This window comes from Salmo salar, chromosome 07 (genome assembly GCF_965601325.2).
Source record: "Salmo salar chromosome 07, fSalSal1, whole genome shotgun sequence".
Taxonomy (NCBI): Eukaryota; Metazoa; Chordata; class Actinopteri; order Salmoniformes; family Salmonidae; genus Salmo; species Salmo salar.
Genome location: NC_138297.1, coordinates 60,940,001 through 60,957,668, shown reverse-complemented (window position 1 = coordinate 60,957,668; position 17,668 = coordinate 60,940,001). Strand labels below are relative to the sequence as shown.

Genomic DNA, 17,668 nt, shown 5'->3' with positions numbered 1-17,668 from the left:
ACTCTCTAAGGATTCAGGCTGAGTGGACTGGTAGCCTAGACTGGGACTCTCTAAGGATTCAGGCTGAGTGGACTGGTAGCCTAGCCTAGCCTAAATTGGGGGCCACATATTTCCATTGTTGACAGATTTGCATGTCAATGCAGGGTAATCATCATCTCACCCAGAGAGGAAACATTCGTCATGTGAGTGATGAGGTGTAGACTACACCCTCGGTCACAGGCTCAGGCCTCCAGGGCCTTGCAGGTCATTTGCCTGCCAAATATAGTTTCCATTCGCCCCTGAAACTAGGCCTGCAGCTCGTGGCCAGTGTACTGTTGCTCAGCTCTGGGATATCTGTGGCATGTCTTGATCCATTTGTGCATAGGCCTTTTTATATGCCTGTTAAGATAGGATGCTGACATGCTGTGGAGCTTGCTGTGCTTTATTCCCACTCTCGTTTCAGTATACTGCACAGGATCAGGTTTACTGGTTGTGGTGTGTCGCTGTGTTGCTCAGAGAGATTTCCTACCATGAGAGTAATGTTATTGTGTGCTGGGTCATTTAATGCTCTCGGTCATTTGAATGCATAGCTTTTTTTATTTGTTTATTTATGGCAGTAGAAGGCAGGCCTCCAGACATCACAATTACATTCGGGAGCAAGATTATTCATGCTCAGACAAAATGAGGGTGTTAGCCATGTTAATGAAATAAATTCTTAACGCCAACACGTAGCGCCACACGACAGTGTAGTCGAATGGAATCAAATCAGAGAACAAACCAGAAGGACAGACAGTTTACACAGGCTTTAAAATCCAATGATCTGGTAACAGTACAATTACACATTAATAACATTTCTTTTTAACATTCGACAGAGTCTGTTTGATTACATGGGAATGATATCAGTCTGTTTTCTACTATGTATTTCTACAGAGTCGTATTAGTTGACAAGGTAAAGGTAAGTTCAACTAGGCTACTGTAGGCTAATTGCTATTGCGATGTATCTTGGTCAGAATATGTTTTAGAGATGATGCTATAGTAATTCAATCTTGTTTGCCTAGTGCGCTATAATCTCTCGTGGACAGAATACGTAACATAAATGGTATCTGACACAATTACGCAAGATTTTAGTTTTGGGTTTTGGAGATGAAGTGCACTATGACCTAAACAGTAGCTGGGCTTGTCAGGGAGCAATGTTCACATTGTTTACCGTGGTGCTGCTATCACCTATTGGAATGCCAAAAGGCTTTATGGCTGAGATATCTACACCAGCCTGGGCTGTGAAGTGAGACAGAGGCCGGCAGACATCAAAGGTGACAGAGGACGGATGTTGTCTTCCTCAAGGGGGGAGAATCTATACAGGTTGGGAACAGGGAGTCAGACAACACCTTGGGGGTTGGTAGCTCAGGTGGCCTTGTGTTTACTCTCACTGTGTGAGACTGCTGGCCACACCACACACAGAGGGAGGTCTCCTCTCCCCAGTCACTGAGTCACTGTTACTGATCTCCTCACTGGTCTCCACGGTGATGGATGGATGCCCTGGGCGTAACCTCACTGCTTGTATCATTGACTTATAACCGAGGACCGCTCTCACCCAATGATAAACAATGTGTTTTTCTTTCTGAGGATGACTGGAAAAGCTGCCTAATGCTTTCTGAGTCAGATGGATGTCCTCCACATTACTGGTGGAGGAGATTGCCTGCTTGCAACCAGTCATGACTTACCTCTTGAAAGGGATACTTCAGGATTTTGTTGGATACCGTTTTTATGTTTCTGCGTGCAGTTTGAAGGCAGTTGCTAACTAGTGCTAGCGCAATGACTGGAAGTCTAACGTGTCTGATAGACTTTGTCATTACGCTAACGCAAGTTAGCATTGGCTCTCGAAACTACCTCTAACTTCCTTCATTATGGACGCAGAGACATAAAAATGGTATCCACAAGTTCATCTTACTCTGGTGAAATAGATAAAGGCATTGCCACAATTCCAAAGTATCCCTTTAAAGCTGCTGAAATTAGGTGAACTATTCACATTTTAAGAACCATGAAATGACGGAGCTGTTTCTTCTGCATATTGCACCTTTAAGACTGTGAAATCACATGGCTTTCTGGAGTTCGCTGGATTCAAAAGGCCATAGAAATGAGTGAATAGACAAATCATTTTGGTTTAAAAAACATCCTTGCTAGCAGTCATTGGGCTATTTCCTATGTGACAGGCACCCACTGATATGACATACAGTACAGCATCCTGCTAAAGACATAATAAAATACAATTGTATTTGTCACATGCGCCGAATACAACAGGTGTAGACCTTAAAGTGAAATGCTTACTTACAAGCCCTTAACCAACAATGCAGTTTTAACAAAAATTAGAGGGGATACAGTACCAATGTTTAACTTTTCCAATAATTCCATATGAAGTAATGTCTCTTCTAGTCTGTCCACATGAATCCACGTTGCTTGTAATGACCTTCTGTTCATTGTAATATTAAGACACTAGGCCTAAAGGCAGAGGCCATTTAAAACGTCCACGCTCAGTATCTGTACACTGTGTTGATATTGCTTCCTGCCAGGGTTGAAGCCCAGCCTTGGTAACAGAGTGCTGAGTCACACACACCCTGGAGGCTGATGGCCATGGAAACGACACCACTGCAGAGTGTAATGGATGGACCGGGTCGAGTCTGGCCTGGGTTTTGGGTGACTGAGTGCTATGTAGACAAATAGCTGGTTCAGTGTAATGGTTGTCTCAGGCTTTCTCCTGTGCCTGGGATCTGAAGGGCTTTCAATAGCCACAGCCACCAGTAGCCTTGTCACTGCTGGAGGCTGATGTTGCACTGAAGTCAAAATGGACGTAAATTCAAATCATCACTGATGGAATGCACAAGTCTTACTTTAGTAGGAATATCGTAATATTGTGTGACTGGCTTTGAAAAATCTTTCAACCCATCTGCTTTCTTACCTGAACGAATTGCAATTTGCACCTGGAGTTCAAACAAACCCAAAGTACAGAAGTTTAATTAAGTGTAGGTATGCACACACACACACACACACTTGTGCACATTTTGTTTTTGCCACAGCAGTACACTCCTGATTGAAATAACCCAAGCTTGATGATGAGTTTATGACTTGAAACTGCTGTGCAGTGCTATGGAAAACAATTAGATTTGGATCACCAAGACCAGGATCAAGAAACACTGGGTTAAGGGTAGTAAGCCAATGGCAAAGACCTTTCTGTGGCAGTAAAAATGTACAAGGATGTGCAACTCTTGTTTCCATCCCATTAGCTCAGATCCTACCATGACCAAGGAAGAAACCCACTGAAACGGATTGTAGACTGTGTTTGTTTATATACAGGTATATACAGGTAGAAGTGAATCTAGTTGAAGCACATTTTGAAGGCCATTGTCTTGGATGAAGAAGACATTTCAGGACTGTCTCACCAGAGCTCCAGAAGGATGGGATCATGACGAGGCCTATGGGGTGTGGCGTCTCTGCAGCACAGTGACCCAGGATTCTGACTCCCCTGCATAGCTGGGATTCTCAGCTGCCTGAAATACCGCTCCAAGGCAGGGTTCCCTCGTCCACCCTAAACCGTTATTACGTCGGGCCTCCGTGTTGCACAGACAGGATTACAGTACTAAATATATCCCTGCTTTAGGGCCTACACACCGGACGTGACCTCAGAGGTGTGCCCCAGTGAACCCTGCCAACATGGACTGTATACAGTTTTAATCACTGGAGCAATGCAGTACAGGAAAAAGGAATGAGGAGTACAAAGATAATATATTCTATAGGTTAGCTAGATGTTTGACTGACAGCACTGCTGCAGCAGCAACATCAGACCAACCCTAAAAGCCTGGGAGAGATGATTGTGGGCTTACCTCACTATAGAAAGGATTTGTCACTGGGCGGGACAACTAGGCTACTTCTGTATTCTGTAACTATGGCTTCACTGCTTTGACTGCTACGCTAGTGAAGCAAATCTGTTTTTTCTGCGCCAGGCTTTGTGAATGGAGTGAACACAAAGGCCCAGCGGGCTGATATGATTCTCCTTTGTAGGATTTCACTTCTTCTCTGACTTCGGCAGGTTCTTAAAAGCCCCCTCTAATTGGAAACCCAGCCAAGTCTCAGCTTTAGGAATCAGAGATTGAAGGAGTTTGCTGCAGGGCTATTCCATGCTAATGGAAATACACTGTGACTCAGATTTTTCACTTTAAAATGTATACCAAACAAAAACCATTGATTTCAAAGTTAAACAAACCATATGCACAAGGACTTCCCACAGAACATTTCCTAAACACACATTTACAGCAAACTGTGCAGATAAAATCTGTGGTAACAGAAGAGGGGGATTTTACCGTCGGCACAGTTCTTACAGTAAATGTAAAAACAAAGGTTGTCATGATCTATAGAGTAGTGTTCTATGGTTTGTTAGACTTTGAAGTCAGTTGTTTTGCATACATTTTAAAGTAACAAATCACTTTAAGCATAATTCTGTTACCTTGGAATTTCCCTGCAGTGAATGTAGAAGGACTGTCTTGTTGCTCTTAAACCGACTGATAAGAAAATAAATGATCCGCAAATTATCCTCTGCAATCTAAAGCTTCATTTGCACCTGGCTCAGGAAGCTCAGCTCAGGAAGCTCAGCTCAGGAAGCTCAGCTCAGAGACCAGTGGGGACTGGCGTTCGTGCCCACTACTCTCTCGATTGACCCTAATTTAATTACTTAGCTGTTTTATTAAATTAAGTCAAGCTTTGTTGCTCTTGAATCACTGAGTAGAAATCTATGGGCGTCGCCCCATTTGAAGCTGTGATTTCCTCACAGTGGAAAAAACCCATCAAGAAGTTCCACCGTTGCTTCATCGTTTATCTGGCCTTTGTTTGTCTGACATAAGCTGTTATCACGTTTTCTAGAAAAAGCTTAAGGTGAAAGTGTCCAAAGTGGCTCTGTTGCCGGGAGACTGATCAGATGGTAATGTGTTTACCACAGTAAACCTATTTAAAAAGCCCAGCAAAAACTACATGGGATTTGCACTGACTGTGCCTTCATCACAGTTACCATCTCTTCATCTGTTGTCTGCTCTTGTGAAACACGTTGTTCCTCCCATTGTTGGACACCGTGTGAAACAGTCTGAAACCAATGAGTTCTTTAACTTCTCCAGGGCCGCCACCACTTCCTTTTAGCCCTGGGCGGTGACTGATTACATGTTGATACCAACCAACAACAATGCTGAAAACAGCACCGCTTGGTCGCTGGACAGTTAGAGTTGCCTCATGGAAAGTGTCCCTGGGCGTTGGGGCATCTCCGCGGGAACGGTTTGGAACATAACCCCTGTTAGGCTAATCCGTCTGGGGCTAAGCCCCGGACCGTCCCTGGGAACATAGTGAGAGTGACGCTGTGACGTACCCCGGAACTCTTATGTCACCTGACCGACCGTGCTCTATTGTTTCAGTCACGCCCAAGTCGCCAATGCTTGCCGGACTAACCACGAGACTCAGACCTAACTCTGCTCCTACCTCTACTAGCTACAGCAGCACCCACCAGTCTCCCCAGTCTCCCCAGACCTAACTCTGCTCCTACCTCTACTAGCTACAGCAGCACCCACCAGTCTCCCCAGTCTCCCCAGACCTAACTCTGCTCCTACCTCTACTAGCTACAGCAGCACCCACCAGTCTCCCCAGTCTCCCCAGACCTAACTCTGCTTCTACCTCTACTAGCTACAGCAGCACCCACCAGTCTCCCCAGTCTCCCCAGACCTAACTCTGCTCCTACCTCTACTAGCTACAGCAGCACCCACCAGTCTCCCCAGTCTCCCCAGACCTAACTCTGCTTCTACCTCTACTAGCTACAGCAGCACCCACCAGTCTCCCCAGTCTCCCCAGACCTAACTCTGCTTCTACCTCTACTAGCTACAGCAGCACCCACCAGTCTCCCCAGTCTCCCCAGACCTAACTCTGCTCCTACCTCTACTAGCTACAGCAGCACCCACCAGTCTCCCCAGTCTCCCCAGACCTAACTCTGCTTCTACCTCTACTAGCTACAGCAGCACCCACCAGTCTCCCCAGTCTCCCCAGACCTAACTCTGCTCCTACCTCTACTAGCTACAGCAGCACCCACCAGTCTCCCCAGTCTCCCCAGACCTAACTCTGCTCCTACCTCTACTAGCTGCTACAGCAGCACCCACCAGTCTCCCCAGTCTCCCCAGTCTCCCCAGACCTAACTCTGCTCCTACCTCTACTAGCTACAGCAGCACCCACCAGTCTCCCCAGACCTAACTCTGCTCCTACCTCTACTAGCTACAGCAGCACCCACCAGTCTCCCCAGTCTCCCCAGACCTAACTCTGCTCCTACCTCTACTAGCTACAGCAGCACCCACCAGTCTCCCCAGTCTCCCCAGTCTCCCCAGACCTAACTCTGCTCCTACCTCTACTAGCTACAGCAGCACCCACCAGTCTCCCCAGTCTCCCCAGTCTCCCCAGACCTAACTCTGCTCCTACCTCTACTAGCTACAGCAGCACCCACCAGTCTCCCCAGCATGAGGACATCGTTTGGAGAAAGAGAAGGGGAGACTGAGCTGGTAAGAGGAGAGGTCTAGGTAACCTGAAGACCTGAAGGTAAACCTCAGTCCTAATGGCGTCCTCCAGATAACCACCCCTGTGGATTACATTTGTGTTGGTGGAGGCTGTACAGGACTTCTGCCTCAGCGCATGTTCTTAGGAGTTTTAGAATTTACTGGTTTTTTTGCTTTTGAAAAGTGTAAATAATATAAATATGAAGAAGATTCCAAAGAACAAAACTGTATTAATTGATGCATTTAGTGTTTTAATGAATTTGTGCCGCTCAGGTCTCAGTGGAGGGTTTGTGTAGGCAGTCAGGTCTGTACTGGTGCAGTTCTCTGGAACCAACAGCTTCTGCATGGTGTCAGTGGAGGGTTTGTGTAGGCAGTCAGGTCTGTACTGGTGCAGTTCTCTGGAACCAACAGCTTCTGCATGGTGTCAGTGGAGGGTTTGTGTAGGCAGTCAGGTCTGTACTGGTGCAGTTCTCTGGAACCAACAGCTTCTGCATGGTGTCAGTGGAGGGTTTGTGTAGGCAGTCAGGTCTGTACTGGTGCAGTTCTCTGGAACCAACAGCTTCTGCATGGTGTCAGTGGAGGGTTTGTGTAGGCAGTCAGGTCTGTACTGGTGCAGTTCTCTGGAACCAACAGCTTCTGCATGGTGTCAGTGGAGGGTTTGTGTAGGCAGTCAGGTCTGTACTGGTGCAGTTCTCTGGAACCAACAGCTTCTGCATGGTGTCAGTGTGGAAGTGCATTTCCCTTCCCCCAGGTTATAGCTGTTGCTTTATGACTACCATAGCAACATTGAAACGCCCAATGAAAAGGAGGTGGGAATATTCCACTTAATGTCTGGCTGATAGTAACGGACCTTTGTAGGCCAGTGTGCTTATTATTTACCGTCTGAGAGCAAGAGCTGCCTCCGCTCACCTTGTGGGCTAACACCAATAACTAGGTTAGTATGGCCTGTGGTACTGTGCTGTTCTCACGCACACACACACACTCACACACACACACACACACACACACACACACACACACACACACACACACACACACACACACACACACACGGAAGAAGTAGAGAAGCTGTCGTTTTGGTTCGATCCATTCCTTTATGTCAACATGCTATAGCCTAAATGAACACACATACTGTGAGCATGACTCCACACAACACAGCAAGACTCCACACAACACAGCATGACTCCACACAACACAGCATGACTCCACACAACACAGCAAGACTCCACACAACACAGCAAGACTCCACACAACACAGCAAGACTCCACACAACACAGCAAGACTCCACACAACACAGCAAGACTCCACACAACACAGCAAGACTCCACACAACACAGCAAGACTCCACACAACACAGCAAGACTCCACACAACACAGCAAGACTCCACACAACACAGCAAGACTCCACACGACACGACAAGACATGACTCCACACGACACGACAAGACATGACTCCACACGACAAGACATGACTCCACACGACACGACATGACTCCACACGACACGACATGACTCCACACGACACGACATGACACGACACGACATGACTCCACACGACAAGACATGACTCCACACGACAAGACATGACTCCACACGACAAGACATGACTCCACACAACACAGGTGATAGGGTATGATTACAGTAGGCAGCCTGTATTTCCAATAGACATGCTCTTGCAGCTCAGCTGCCACTTGGCAGTTCTATGGAAGTGTGTAATCAATTAGCCCAGCCAGCAGAGGGTGGAACAGGAAGGAGTACATCCCAAAAGGTACCCTATCCCATATATAGTGCCCCATAGGGCCCTGGTCAAAAGTAGTGCACTATATAGGGAATAGGGTGCCTTTTGGATTGGATACCTGGGAGCAAATTTCCAAAATTAAAATCACTTGGAGCTGATTTCCTGGTATTTTTAGTCTTTTATGTCCAACAATGAAAACTCCCCAAAATATGTTTTTTCAGGGTTTTTTGTCCGGAAATTTGGCGAGGCCAACTTCACTTTGAAGATATCGCTCCATCAGATCGCTCTGTGGTTTATGTTTGGGCCCTGGGCTCCATCAGATCGCTCTGTGGTTTATGTTTGGGCCCTGGGCTCCATCAGATCGCTCTGTGGTTTATGTTTGGGCCCTGGACTCCATCAGATCGCTCTGTGGTTTATGTTTGGGCCCTGGACTCCATCAGATTAACCCTCTGTGGTTTATGTTTGGGCCCTGGGCTCCATCAGATCGCTCTGTGGTTTATGTTTGGGCCCTGGGCTCCATCAGATTAACCCTCTGTGGTTTATGTTTGGGCCCTGGGCTCCATCAGATCGCTCTGTGGTTTATGTTTGGGCCCTGGGCTCCATCAGATTAACCCTCTGTGGTTTATGTTTGGGCCCTGGACTCCATCAGATCGCTCTGTGGTTTATGTTTGGGCCCTGGGCTCCATCAGATCGCTCTGTGGTTTATGTTTGGGCCCTGGACTCCATCAGATTAACCCTCTGTGGTTTATGTTTGGGCCCTGGACTCCATCAGATCGCTCTGTGGTTTATGTTTGGGCCCTGGGCTCCATCAGATTAACCCTCTGGTTTATGTTTGGGCCCTGGGCTCCATCAGATCGCTCTGTGGTTTATGTTTGGGCCCTGGGCTCCATCAGATTAACCCTCTGTGGTTTATGTTTGGGCCCTGGGCTCCATCAGATTAACCCTCTGGTTTATGTTTGGGCCCTGGACTCCATCAGATTAACCCTCTGGTTTATGTTTGGGCCCTGGACTCCATCAGATTAACCCTCTGTGGTTTATGTTTGGGCCCTGGACTCCATCAGATTAACCCTCTGGTTTATGTTTGGGCCCTGGACTCCATCAGATTAACCCTCTGTGGTTTATGTTTGGGCCCTGGACTCCATCAGATTAACCCTCTGGTTTATGTTTGGGCCCTGGACTCCATCAGATTAACCCTCTGTGGTTTATGTTTGGGCCCTGGACTCCATCAGATTAACCCTCTGGTTTATGTTTGGGCCCTGGGCTCCATCAGATTAACCCTCTGTAATTTATGTTTGGACCCTGGGCTCCATCAGATTAACCCTCTGTGGTTTATGTTTGGCACCTGGGCTACATCAGATTAACCCTCTGGTTTGTGTTTGGGTCCTGGCCCCTGTCACCTTATGTCAGGCTCTACACCGTCTGGTGTTAAATATAGCCTATTCTCAATCCCTTCTCTTTCACAATGTAGCCTACTCAAGTATCATAGTACTCTGTTCTTCTACTCCTCTCCTCCCAAGACCAGTATGTCTCTGTGGTCCAGCGTGACCCCCCAGATGGACATGTTAATTGGCCCAGCGACTAAAGCCTGTCCAACGGGATTAAGGAATGGGTTCTGGAGGTGGGCCAAAGGACACGCCTCATCGAGCCCACTGGCACGGAGGAGATTAAAAACTGTAGAACCCACACACACTTGTAGAACCACGCGCGCAATCTCACGCACACGCGACTAGGACACACACTCCGTCTGTGATGGACTGAAACGTATGCTCCACCAGGCTGTAATACAAGGGGAGGGGATATAAACACTGTGATGGACTGAAACGTATGCTCCACCGGGCTGTAATACAAGGGGAGGGGATATTAACACTGTGATGGACTGAAACGTATGTTCCACTGGGCTGTAATACAAGGGGAGGGGATATAAACACTGTGATGGACTGAAACGTATGCTCCACCGGGCTGTAATACAAGGGGAGGGGATATAAACACTGTGATGGACTGAAACGTATGCTCCACCGGGCTGTAATACAAGGGGAGGGGATATAAACACTGTGATGGACTGAAACGTATGCTCCACCGGGCTGTAATACAAGGGGAGGGGATATAAACACTGTGATGGACTGAAACGTATGCTCCACTGGGCTGTAATACAAGGGGAGGGGATATAAACACTGTGATGGACTGAAACGTATGCTCCACCGGGCTGTAATACAAGGGGAGGGGATATAAACACTGTGATGGACTGAAACGTATGCTCCACTGGGCTGTAATACAAGGGGAGGGGATATAAACACTGTGATGGACTGAAACGTATGCTCCACCGGGCTGTAATACAAGGGGAGGGGATATAAACACTGTGATGGACTGAAACGTATGCTCCACCGGGCTGTAATACAAGGGAGGGGACATAAACTAGAGGTCGGCCGATTATGATTTTTCAACGCCGATATTTATATATATATATTTTATTATTATTATTTTTTTTGTTGAACTTATTTGTAATAATGACAATTACAACAATACTGAATGAACACTTATTTTAACTTAATATAATACATCAATAAAATCAATTTAGCCTCAAATAAATAATGAAACATGTTCAATTTGGTTTAAATAATACAAAAACAAAGTGTTGAAGAAAGTAAAAGTGCATTATGTGCCATGTAAGAAAGCTAACGTTTAAGTTCCTTGCTCAGAACATGGGAACATATGAAAGCTGGTGGTTCCTTTTAACATGAGTCTTCAATATTCCCAGGTAAGAAGTTTTAGGTTGTAGTTATTATAGGAATTATAGGACTATTTCTCTCTATACGATTTGTATTTCATATACCTTTGACTGTTGGATGTTCTTATAGGCACTTTAGTATTGCCAGTGTAACAGTATAGCTTCCGTCCCTCTCCTCGCTCCTACCTGGGCTCGAACCAGGAACACATCGACAACAGCCACCCTCGAAGCAGCGTTACCCATGCAGAGCAAGGGGAACAACTACTCCAAGTCTCAGAGCGAGTGACGTTTGAAACGCTATTAGCGCACACCCAGCTAACTAGCTAGCCATTTCACATCGGTTACCCCAGCCTAATCTTGGGAGTTGACAGGCTTGAAGTCATAAACAGCGCAATGCATTGCGAAGGGCTGCTGGCAAACGCACGAAAGTGCTGTTTGAATGAACGTTCACAAGCCTGCTGCTGCCTACCATCGCTCAGTCAGACTGCTCTATCAAATCATAGACTTAATTATAACATAATAACACACAGAAATACGAGCCTTAGGTCATTATGGTCGAATCCGGAAACTATCAGCTACTCAGTTTGTATACCAGAAGGGGAAAGGTTCCGGTTGAAATAAACAGACTGAGACCCAGCTAACAATGGTCAGAACGTTTTTATTTACGAGAGCTCTAAAATCCATACAATGCACAAAGCCTTTTATATTACCACACACACACACCCAAATGAACTCGCATCAGTAGAGAACTCCACCCCGCTTTAGGCGGCTGTATTTTTCCACAGTACACATACATTCATTATCAAACCTTCCAACCTGTCTTCTAATCTCCTGCCAGCTAAGCCGTTCTCAGGCCGTTGTTTCTCCCCCTAACTTAGGGAGGCCTCTTCTCCTGTTCCTTTCCCAAGGTCGTCTTATCAACTCTGCCCTGCTGATTTTGTAGTAGTAACATTGTCCTAGTCTTAAAAATCTACTCACACACAGCATTGGATTATAGTCTTTAACACATTATTATAGCCTTATCATTTCTAATACATTTCAACAGGTTATATGGTTTCTGAGTGAAATCATTTAGTCAAAGCTTTAATCATATAATTTCCATTACACATCCCTAAGTCTAAATATTCCTGTTACATTCCACAACCTTCAATGTTATGTCATAATTACGTACAATTCTGGAAAATTTGTTCGCAACAACACAGGCGTCCCAAACTGTTGCATATACTCTGACTGCGTGCAATGAATGCAAAATGACACAATTTCACCTGGTTAATATTGCCTGCTAACCTGGATTTCTTTTAGCTAAATATGCAGGTTTAAAAATATATACTTCTGTGTATTGATTTTAAGAAAGGCATTGATGTTTATGGTTAGGTACAGTCGTGCAACGATTGTGCTTTTTTCGCAAATGCGCTTTTGTTAAATCATCCCCCGTTTTGCCTGTCTTTGTTAGGAAGAAATAGTTTTCACAGTTCGCAACGAGCCAGGCGGCCCAAACTGCTGCATATACCCTGACTCTGTTTGCAAGAGAAGTGACACATTTTCCCTAGTTAAAAGAAATACATGTTAGCAGGCAATATTTACTAAATATGCAGGTTCATAAATATAGACTTGTGTATTGATTTTAAAGTCATTGAGGTTTATGGTTGGAGCAACGTGTACCTAAGCGATTATATGCAACGCAGGACAGGCTAGATAAACTAGTAATATCATCAACCATGTGTAGTTAACTAGTGATTATGATTGATTGATTGTTTTTTATAAGATACGTTTAATGCTAGTGTCATGACGTTGGCCTCTTTGAGTACAGGGAGGACAGTTGACCCCCTCCCCCCTTGCACCATCCCCCAACCTACCTTCCCCCACCCAGGCCCTGTGTGAAAGGGTTGTAAAATTCCAGAGGAGAATCTTACAACCACATGGCCCAGTTGAGACACAGAGGGGTCCCATAGAGAGACACAGGAAATTCTTCCAACTCACAGAATTGGGGAACCGAATGACATTTGTGTTCTGGAGAAGGTATGGAAGATTGGTGAAGAATCCAGCTACGAACTGGTCCGCTTGGTACAATTTTGTGATACTCAGAAGAGACAATATAGCCATATTACCATAAAACGGTTTATATAATAGCCTCAGCCTTGAGACTTGCATCCACATGGTTGTATAGAATGTATTAATAAGGATAAAGCTATTTGTAATACATTGAGATGCTATGTACTGATGTTAATGTGATAGAATTATATTTCTATACCAAGCTTAACTCAGTCATCGGCACGCCCCCAGGGACACAGACAGGACCAGGCGTCATGTGACATGTTCACTATAAAACTACACCCTGATTTACATTTCTCTAGACCCGGCCTCCACTCCATTGCGAGTTGGCCAATAGGTTTGACCATCCAATTCCTCTACTGAAAGTGAACTATACCACGTGGTTAACTTTTAGACTATCAATACCGACAGAATAAGAACAAGTCTTTGATATTAATTATTAGTCTGCAGCTAAGTAAATTATATCATTGAACGCGAAGACCAACGAAACATCCATTCTATGACGACATTAATGAATGTCGCTTTGAAAGATCCATTCAGAGAGAGAGAGAGAGAGAGAGAGAGAGAGAGAGAGATCTCCAACAGAACGACGCTCCAACAAGGATCCCGACGACACACTGAGCGTAAATATATATTGATTGCAATTGTTCTCAAATGAGTGAGCGTTCATGTGCAAAGGATTAGCATGTCAATTGTTAATATTAATGAACTCTGTAGGGTCTTCTCAGCTGCCCTTTATGGCCCATTGTTCAACAAGACACCAGCCATGCCTGTTAGCCACTAGGGCACATTACTCTACCAATTCTTTGTGATGATAATTACTGTTTGTATACTTTCTGTGAATTACTTAGTCTAGTAAATAAATGATTTTAAGACAATTGATGTATGGATGATTTTAGTAAAGACTGGGTTCGTGCAGATACAACAATTTACGACATTTGGAATGAGACTGGACGCGAGGTAAAATACACCATTTAAACCAGAAGATAATCGGCCTATACTATAATAGAATATAATATATAATGTTATAATGTAGGAAAGTTATATTAGGAAAATTATAACTTTAATCAGAATATTTTCCTTGGTGCCCCGATCTCCTAGTTAATTACAATTAAACGATTAATCAGTTTAATCGCGTGATAATAATTACAGGGAGTTAATTGATAAACATGTCTTCAGTTTAATGGTACCCAAAGACACGACACTAGTTAGCAACTTACCTTGGCTTCTTACTGCATTCGCGTAACAGGCAGGCTCCTCGTGGAGTGCAATGTAAAGCAGGTGGTTAGAGCGTTGGACTAGGTAACCGTAAGGTTGCAAGATTGAATCCCCGAGCTGACAAGGTAAAAATCTGTCGTTCTGCCCCTGAACAAAACAGTTATCCCACCGTTCCTAGGCCGTCATTGTAAATAAGAATGTGTTCTTAACTGACTTGCCTAGTTAAATAAATGTCTCAAAATTATTATTATTATTTTTTTTTAATCGTCCAAATCGGCGTCCAAAAATAACGATTTCCGATTTGTTATGAAAACCTGAAATCGGCCCTAATTAATCGGCCATTCCGATTAATCGGTCGACCCCTAATATAAACACTGTGATAGACTGAAACGTATGCTCCACCGGGCTGTAATACAAGGGGAGGGGATATAAACACTGTGATGTCATCATGTCTCTCTCCCTCCCTGCCTTCTCTTCTCTCTCAGGCTGGCTGTGGTGTTGTCGTGAGGAGACTGCTTTCTGCTGCACCAGCTGCATGAGGTAGGTCCTATATTTGTCACCGCTCGCCTGTCTGCTTGAGGATGCTCCGCTGCTTTTGGTAAATGGGTATGGAGCTCCACACGTGACTGTCTGCGTGCGTGTGTGTCTAGGTGTGTGTGTGTGTGTCTGCGTGTGTGTGTGTCTGCGTGTGTGTGTGTGTCTGCGTGCGTGTGTGTCTGTGTATTTGTGTGCGTGTGTGTAGGTGATGTGTCTGTAAGTGCGTGTGTGTGAAAGAGCGAGAGAGCGTGAGGCGGAGGCTCTACGGAGGCTCTACGAGACGGAGCCGGAGGCTCTACGAGACGGAGCCGGAGCCGGAGGCTCTACGAGACGATACGGAGCCGGAGGCGATACGATACGGAGCCGGTGGCGATACGATACGATACGGAGCCGGAGGCGAGACGGAGCCGGAGGCGATACGATACGGAGGCGCTACGATACGATACGGAGCCGGAGGCGATACGGAGCCGGAGGCGATACGATACGGAGGCACTACGATACGGAGGCACTACGATACGGAGGCGCTACGATACGGAGGCGCTACGATACGGAGGCGCTACGATACGGAGGCGCTACGATACGGAGGCGCTACGATACGGAGGCGCTACGATCCGGAGCCGGATACGGAGCCGGATGCGATACGGAGCCGGAGGCGATACGGAGCCGGAGGCGATACGGAGCCGGAGGCGATACGGAGCCGGAGGCGATACGGAGCCGGAGGCGATACGATACGGAGGCGATACGATACGATACGGAGGCGATACGATACGGAGCCGGAGGCGATACGATACGGAGGCGCTACGATACGATACGGAGGCGCTACGATACGATACGGAGGCGCTACGATAAGGAGCCGGAGGCGCTACGATACGGAGGCGCTACGATACGGAGGCGAGACGGAGCCGGAGGCGATACGATACGGAGGCGAGACGGAGCCGGAGGCGATACGATACGGAGCCGGAGGCGATACGATACGGAGCCGGAGGCGCTACGATACGGAGCCGGAGGCGCTACGATACGGAGCCGGAGGCGAGACGATACGGAGGCGAGACGATACGGAGGCGATACGATACGGAGCCGGAGGCGATACGATACGGAGCCGGAGGCGATACGAGACGGAGCCGGAGGCGATACGAGACGGAGCCGGAGGCGATACGATACGGAGCCGGAGGCGATACGATACGGAGCCGGAGGCGATACGATACGGAGCCGGAGGCGATACGATACGGAGCCGGAGGCGATACGATACGGAGCCGGAGGCGATACGGAGCCGGATACGATACGGAGCCGGAGGCGATACGATACGGAGCCGGAGGCGATACGATACGGAGCCGGAGGCGCTACGATACGGAGCCGGAGGCGCTACGATACGGAGCCGGAGACGATACGGAGCCGGAGGCGCCACGATACGGAGCCGGAGGCTCTACGATACGTTGCCGGAGGCGCTACGATACGTTGCCGGAGGCGCTACGATACGTTGCCGGAGGCGCTACGATACGTTGCCGGAGGCGCCACGATACGGAGCCGGAGGCGATACGGAGCCGGAGGCGATACGGAGCCGGAGGCGATACGGAGCCGGAGGCGATACGATACGGAGCCGGAGGCGCTACGATACGGAGCCGGAGGCGCTACGATACGGAGGCGATACGGAGCCGGAGGCGCCACGATACGGAGCCGATACGATACGGAGGCGATACGATACGGAGCCGATACGATACGGAGCCGGAGGCGATACGATACGGAGGCGATACGATACGGAGCCGGATACGATACGGAGCCGGATACGATACGATACGGAGCCTGAGGCGCTACGATACGGAGGCGATACGGAGCCGCTACGATACGGAGGCGATACGGAGCCGGAGGCGCCACGATACGGAGCCGGAGGCGCCACGATACGGAGCCGGAGGCGCCACGATACGGAGCCGGAGGCGCCACGATACGGAGCCGGAGGCGCCACGATACGGAGCCGGAGGCTCTACGATACGGAGCCGGAGGCGCTACGATACGGAGCCGGAGGCGCTACGATACGGAGCCGGAGGCGCCACGATACGGAGCCGGAGGCGCCACGATACGGAGCCGGAGGCGCCACGATACGGAGCCGGAGGCGCCACGATACGGAGCCGGAGGCTCTACAGATCAGATTTTACAACAGGACTGGTACACATACAGACCAGTGCTGTCCACTCTGAAGTGGCCTCTCTGAAGTTATCCCAGCCCTGCTGGATCCTGGTGCCTCTATCACTTCCAGCTCTCTGTCGTTTCTCTCTGTAGCTCTCTGTCTCTCCCTCTCCCTCTGTCTCTCCCTCTCCCTCTGTCTCTCCCTCTATCTCTCTCTCCCTCTGTCTCTCTATGTGTCTCTGTCTCTCTCTCTGTCTCTCTCTGTCCCTCTCTCTGTCTCTCTCTGCCCCTCTGTCTCTCTCTGCCCCTCTGTCTCTCTCTGCCCCTCTGTCTCTCTCTGCCCCTCTGTCTCTCTCTCGCTCTCTGTCTCTCTCTCGCTCTCTGTCTCTCTCTGTCCCTCTCTGTCTTTCTCTCTCCCTCTATCTCTCTCTCCCTCTGTCTCTCTATGTCCCTCTGTCTCTCTCTCTGTCTCTCTCTCTGTCTCTCTCTCTGTCTCTCTCTCGCTCTCTGTCTCTCTCTGTCCCTCTCTCTGTCTTTCTCTCTCCCTCTGTCTCATACCATATTGTCTCTCTCTGTCAGTCAGATGAAGGTAGGGAGGTGCTTCTGCCCTTAAGTGGAATCCACTCAGTCAGCACAGGCACCTTGACACAGGGCGACCCGAGTCAGTATTCTCCTCCTGAAGCTCCATCTGAACCAGAGAGGTGGTGTTCTGTCAGACAGTCAGTAGAGAT

General features: G+C 47.7%; 1 protein-coding gene across 2 annotated transcripts in view; it reads left to right on the top strand.

Moving 5' to 3' along the window:
- The window catches only part of LOC106609678 (oxysterol-binding protein-related protein 8), a 164,830-nt gene that overhangs the window by 2,693 nt on the left and 144,469 nt on the right, over positions 1-17,668 (top strand). For both annotated transcript variants that reach the window (XM_082977806.1, XM_082977807.1), the window contains exon 2: positions 14,765-14,819. The gene's annotated coding sequence lies outside the window, so the exon portion shown is untranslated. The remainder of the gene's footprint in view (positions 1-14,764; positions 14,820-17,668) is intronic.